Genomic DNA, 6,639 nt, shown 5'->3' on the forward strand with positions numbered 1-6,639 from the left:
CCGCCGCATCAGCTGGGGCCGAGGCTGCCCCTTTAAAGCGACAGCAGCCACCGCCACCCCCACGGGGACACCCCCGTGTCCCCTCTCCCCGCACCCCGGCCCTCCGTTACAGGCGCCTCTGCAGCGCAGCATCCCCCGGGAGCATCCTCGGCATCCTCTGCATCCCGCTGCGAGGGGAAACTGAGGCACACGGAGCCTTCCCCTTCCCAAACACGACAAAAACACCCCAGGGATTTTAGGGGCATAAATTCCCAATTTGAGGAGTCATGAGATAACGTTGATGTATTTAAAAAGTGGGGTTTTTGAGAAAATGGGAGTCTCCACTGATAGAGACAAAGGGGAGAGGGGGCTGTTTAAGGCAGATTTGCTTATTGGGAGCATCCTCTGGGTCCTGCTGGAGGAGTGAAACTGAGGCACAAAGAGCCTTTCCCCTCCCAAACCTGATAAAAACAACCCAGGGATTTTTGGGGCATAAACCCCCAGTCTGAGGAGTCATGAGATAACGTTGATGTATTTAAAAAGTGGGGTTTTGAGAAAATAGGAATCCCCACTGATGGAGACAAAGGGGAGAGGGGGCTGTTTAAGGCATGTTTGGTTATTGGGAGCATCGTCTGGGTCCTGCTGGAGGAGGGAAACTGAGGCACAAAGAGCCCTTCAACCCTCCAAATATGATAAAAACACCCCAAAGCTTTTGGGGGTGTAAGTCCCCAACTTGAGGAGTCATGGGGTAACATTGATGTATATAAAAATGTGATTTTGGGGAGTGTTCTCCCACTGTTTGGAGGATACAGCAATCCTCCACTGGAGAGTTTAAGGCACATTTGGTGTTTCTGGAAGAGGGAAACTGAGGCACACAGAGCCTTTCCTCCCTCCCAAACCTGATAAAAACACCCCAAGGCTTTTGGGGCATAAACCCCAAATCTGAGGAGTCATGAGATAACATCGATGTATTTAAAAATGGTGCTCCTGGAAGAGGGAAACTGAGGCACATGGAGCCTTCCCCCTCCCAAACCTGATAAAAACACGCCAGGGATTTTTGGGGCATAAATCTCCAATTTGAGGAGTTATGAGATAACGTTGATGTATTTAAAAAATGGGGGTTTTGAGAAAATGGGAATCTCCACTACCAGAGACAAAGGGGAGAGGGGGCTGTTTAAGGCAGATTTGCTTATTGGGAGCATCCTCTGGGTCCTGCTGGAGGAGGGAAACTGAGGCACAAAGAGCCTTTCTCCTCCCAAACCTGATAAAAACACCCCAGGGATTTTTAGAGCATAAACCCCCAGTCTGAGGAGTCATGAGATAACATCGATGTATTTAAAAAGTGGGGGGGGTTGAGAAAATGGGAATCCCCACTGATGGAGACAAAGGAGAGAGGGGGCTGTTTAAGGCATGTTTGGTTATTGGGAGCATCCTCTGGGTCCTGGTGGAGGAGGGAAACTGAGGCACAAAGAGCCCTTCAGCCCTCCAAACCCGATAAAAACACCCTTAGGCTTTTTAGGGCATAAATCCCAACTTCAGGAGTCGTGAGGTAACATGAATGCATTTTAAAAGGGCATTTTTAGAGTGTTCTCCCACTGTTTGGAAGAAACTGGGATCCTCCACTGGGAGAGTTTAAGGCACACTTGGTGCTGCTGGAGGAGGGAAACTGAGGCACACAGAGCCTTTCCCCTCCCAAACCTGATAAAAACACGCCAGGGATTTTTGGGGCATAAATTCCCAATTTGAGGAGTCATGAAATAACATCGATGTATTTAAAAATGATGCTCCTGGAGGAGGGAAACTGAGGCACACGGAGCCTTCCCCCTCCCAGCCCCAATAAAAACACCCCAGGGCTTTTTGGGGCATAAATCCCCAGTCAGAGGAGTCATGAGATAACGTTGATGTATTTAAAAAGTGGGGGGGGTTTGAGAAAATGGGAATCCCCACTGATGGAGACAAAGGGGAGAGGGAGCTGTTTAAGGCAGATTTGGTTACTGGGAGCATCCTCTGGGTCCTGCTGGAGGAGGGAAACTGAGGCACAAAGAGCCCTTTAACGCTCCAAACCCGATAAAAACACCCCAAAGCTTTTTGTGGTATAAATCCACAACTTGAGGAGTCATGGGGTAACATGGATGTATTTAAAAAGGAGGGTTTGGAATGTTCTCCCACTGTTTGGATGAAACAGGGATCCTCCATTGGGAGGGCATCTAAGGCACGCTTGGTTATGGGAGGGTGGGCCCCAAAAATCCTCTGAGGGCCTGGGATGGGATCTGTGAGGCACAGCCAACCCCAAACACCACCTAAAAATAAAGTAAACCTTCATTATATGCCCCCAGCTCTGCTTGGGTCTCCCTGATGCCAAGTAAGGGGTGGGTTTTTATCATCCCGACATCCCCCAGCTGGGTATTCCCAAAATCCTCCTGCTGGGGACCAAGGGGACAAAGCTGGAGTGGCTCCAGGGTGTCCCACGGTGCTCCCACACCTCCAGCACCAGGACAGGCTCTGCTCTCAGTGCTGACTCCACCAGGGAAGGAGAAGGCAGCTCAGCCAAGGCTCCTGGGGGATGGTGACCCCCTCCAAGCCCCACTTCTGCCCCACCACTCCTGCAGACACATCCACAACGCCAAAGGCACCTGCATTGCCTTCCATCACCCTAAAAGTGAAGAAACACAACAGCTCTGAAGGGCATTGGACACATGACAGTGGGGTTTAGGGAATAGAATCACGGAATCAGAATCAGATGGGTTGGAAAAGACCTTTGAGATCAAGTCCATCCCTTGATCCAACCCCCCCATAGTTACTAGACCATGTCACAAAGTGCCACATCCAGTCTCATCTTAAAAACCTCCAGGAATGGAGAATCCACCACCTCCCTGGGCAGCCCAATCCAATGTCTGATTAATCTCTCTGGAAAGAATTTCCTCCTAATATCCAACCTAAACCTTCCCTGGTGGAGCTTAAGCCCATGCCCTCTTGTCATGCCGATAGTTACCTGGGAGAAGAGACCAAGCCCCACCTGGCTACAACCTCCTGTCAGGGAGTTGTGGAGAGTGATGAGGTCTCCTCTGAGCCTCCTCTTCTCCAGGCTGAACACCCCCAGCTCCCTCAATCTCTCCTCACAGGAATTTTGCTCCAGTCCCTTCACCAGCCTTGTTGCTCTTCTCTGGACTTGCTCCAGCATCCCTTGGGCAGCTCCATCTTCGTCCCACCTTCCCAGCCCTCTTCCTTTGCCGAGCCACTCCCCTCTCAGACACCCAAACATCCTGCACTTGTTTGGCCTCTGCCTGGGTTGCCATGTGGGGTAACTCCTTCCAGATGTGCTCAGCCCTTTGCATAACATCACCATGGCCACGTCCTGCCTGTGCTGGGCTCACTCACTGGATTTTTATTATTTCAGTGCCCTTCTTTGCTCCCAAGCCTGCTCTGCTCTATAGGAAAAAGAGAGAAAATAATAGAAAATAATAGAAAAATACGGGCCAATGCCACCAGCACCTCTCCCCTATCAGAAAACCTTTTGTCACATGAGTGTTTGGCCTGTCCTACACGTCTCCTGCCCTGGAAGCTTTTCCAAAAGCTGCATAAGCTCCTGGAAAACACCTGGCTGACACACAGCTGGCACTGGGGGGGAGGGTGGGATGAGGCTGGAGGGGGGAGCCAGGGATTTAAACTCTGCTCCAGAGCCCAAATCCCTGGGGCACCTCCCTGGATGTGGCACAGGTGACCAGGAAACTCCAGAACTTGGAGTCCTCATAGCTCTGAAGCACTCAGGGGTGGTCAAAGCCCTGATTCCACTGTGGTGGGCTCACCATGAGGTTCTTGCCTTTTGAAAGTCCCACAGAGAGCTGGTCAGGGTCCAGTTCAGTCACTGCTGAGGAGCAGATTCTCCAGCAAGACAAAATTCTGGAGAAATCAATAAACAAGAAGCACGTGATGGGAGGATTGTTGACACGGGAGAAGAGTTGGATTTCCTCCCCAACACTTTCCAGCAGAGTGGTGACCACAAAAGGGACATCTCCTGTAGGTTTATTTCTTTTCTTTCTCTCCCTAGGCCATGAGATGCCCACTCAGTGACTCCACAAGGTCACAACGTGTCCTAAATGAAGGAGCAACCCCAACACTAAAGACTAGAAAATGTTTAGGAAAACCAGGAGAAGTTCATATTTCCTTGATATAACTGATATTTCAGTTTGCCTTTCCATAGCTTTGGTCTTCTCCAAGGGAAGTGTCAGCAAAGACAAGGCAGATGAAGAAAACGGACACCCTGTAACAACTCAGAGAGATTTGAGTTTATGAGTCCCCACACAAGAACCTGGGGGGATTCAAGACATGTAGATGTGGCACTTTGGGACATAGTTTAGTGGTGGCCTTGGCAGCTCTTGGAGTTGATGATTTTAAGGGTCTTTTCCAACATAAATGGTTCTATCAGGAGCCAAGTGCACCTGGAAGGTCTCCAAGCAGGCACCATGTCCTCTCACTGGCTCTGCCTGCCTGGGATTCACTGCTCTGAGGGCAACAACTGTGCCCTGCTGGGCATCTTCTGCAGGCTGGAATTCCAAAGGGAGGGATCTCCAGGAGATGGTGAGATGAGAGTCCTTGGTGCCCACCCTTCCTGAGCCAGCACTGAACCCCAGGACAGAGGGCACACACTGCTTGGGCAGAGCAGGAGATGGAAGAACCCTCCAGATTCCCAGGGGACATGGGACAGAGGCTGGGGACGTGGTCAGCCCTTTAGGGACATATCATGGGCTTGGCAGCTGCTTTGCACTCAGCAGCTGGTTTTCCAAGCAGGAATATGGATCATGGAAAAGAAGGGATCAAATCAGGCCAAGAGAGAGAGAGAGAAAGAATGAAAAATAGGGAAAGCAAGAACATTCCTGGAGGCTCTCTGGCCTCTCTCCCTCCAACCTCCTGAGAGGAGCAGGAGGAGGAGAGAGACAAAACAAAAGGCACAAGGAAAGAACGAGCCAAAACAACATGAACACGAGGATTGTGAGGTCCAAAGCAAGCACGGAGGCAGGCCCCTTCCCAAAATCCCGTCAGCTCCCCGAGGAGCTGGGGGTCCTGCAGAAAACGCTGCCCTTTTATGGCCAGGCGAGGAGGGCTGTGGTGCCAGAGCCTGCCCTACTAAGGGAAAAGTCTCCCTCGTAGTGTTTGCAGTGAGAACACCCACGGTGTGAGCACAGACAGGCTCTCAAAGGACAACTGAAATGCTGCTGCTTCGTGGTGACCCTGATTCTTTTTTCTTTTCTTTTCTTTTTCTTCTTTTCTTTTTTCTTTTCTTTTCTTTTCTTTTCTTTTCTTTTCTTTTCTTTTCTTTTCTTTTCTTTTCTTTTCTTTTCTTTTCTTTCATTTCTTTTTTCTTTTTCCTCTTTTTCCTCTTTTTCCTCTTTTTCCTTTCCTTTCCTTCTCCTTTCCTTTCCCTTCCCTTCCCTTCCCTTCCCTTCCCTTCCCTTCCCTTCCCTTCCCTTCCCTTCCCTTCCTTTCCTTTCCTTTCCTTTCCTTTCCTTTCCTTTCCTTTCCTTTCCTTTCCTTTCCTTTCCTTTCCTTTCCTTTCCTTTCCTTTCCTTTCCTTTCCTTTCCTTTCCTTTCCTTTCCTTTCCTTTCCTTTCCTTTCCTTTCCTTTCCTTTCCTTTCCTTTCCTTTCCTTTCCTTTCCTTCTCCTTTCCTTCTCCTTTCCTTCTCCTTTCTTCCTTCCTCTTTTTCTTCCTTCCTCTTTTTCTTCTTTCTCTTTTCTTTTCTGGATTTGCATTTTCTGGATTTTTCCTGCTCCCAGTAATTTGCCCACCCAAGTATCTGCTGGATCTGGAAAGAGCCAAGTTTTTATTCTCAGGGGAGCTCATATTGGTTTTCACATCTTATTTTCTACCCATTTTGCAGTGATCAGGTTCAATTTAATTAACACATGGTAATTCCAACATTAGGAATTTTACCTCCAGCCCTTGAGTTGTAGCACAGTGGTGAGAAGATCCAGGTATTAATGGAAAATTGCTTGGAGGAATGAATTGGCTTTGGGTGGCAACACTTTGGGAGTGGGGGGCTACGGGGGAGGCTTCTGGGAGAACCTGCTGAAGTTTCCCTCAAATCCAGTGGAGCCATTGCCAGCTGGATCCAGGATGGACACACTGCTGAGCACAGCCAAGGCCAGCAGGGGTGGTGGCAGCACCTCTGGGGTAACAGATTTAAAAAGTGGGGGGAAAAAACCCCTGTGTGATTCAGCCAGAGAGAGGAGTGAGGGGATGTGAGAGGAACAGCCCTGGAGACCCCCAGGGCAGGGCAGAAGGAGGGGCAGGAGCCACTTCAGGTGCCAGAGCTGAGGTTCTCCTGAAGTCCCTGGGGGTTCATGGGGGAGCACAGACCCACCTGCAGCCCCTGGAGGTCCCTGGTGGAGCAGAGACCCACCTGCAGCTCCTGGGGGTCCCTGGGGCAGCAGAGACCCACCTGCAACCCCTGGAGGTCCCTGGTGGAGCAGAGACCCACCTACAGCCTCTGGGGGTCCATGGGGGAGCACAGAACCACCTGCAACCCCTGGGGTTCCATGGGGGAGCACAGAACCACCTGCAACCCATGGGGGTCCCTGGGGGAGCAGAGACCCACCTGCAGCACCTGGAGGTCCATGGCGGAACAGAGACCCACCTGCAGCTCAGGGAGGTCCACGGGGGA

Source organism: Pithys albifrons, chromosome 7 (assembly GCF_047495875.1).
Source record: "Pithys albifrons albifrons isolate INPA30051 chromosome 7, PitAlb_v1, whole genome shotgun sequence".
Classification (NCBI taxonomy): domain Eukaryota; kingdom Metazoa; phylum Chordata; class Aves; order Passeriformes; family Thamnophilidae; genus Pithys; species Pithys albifrons.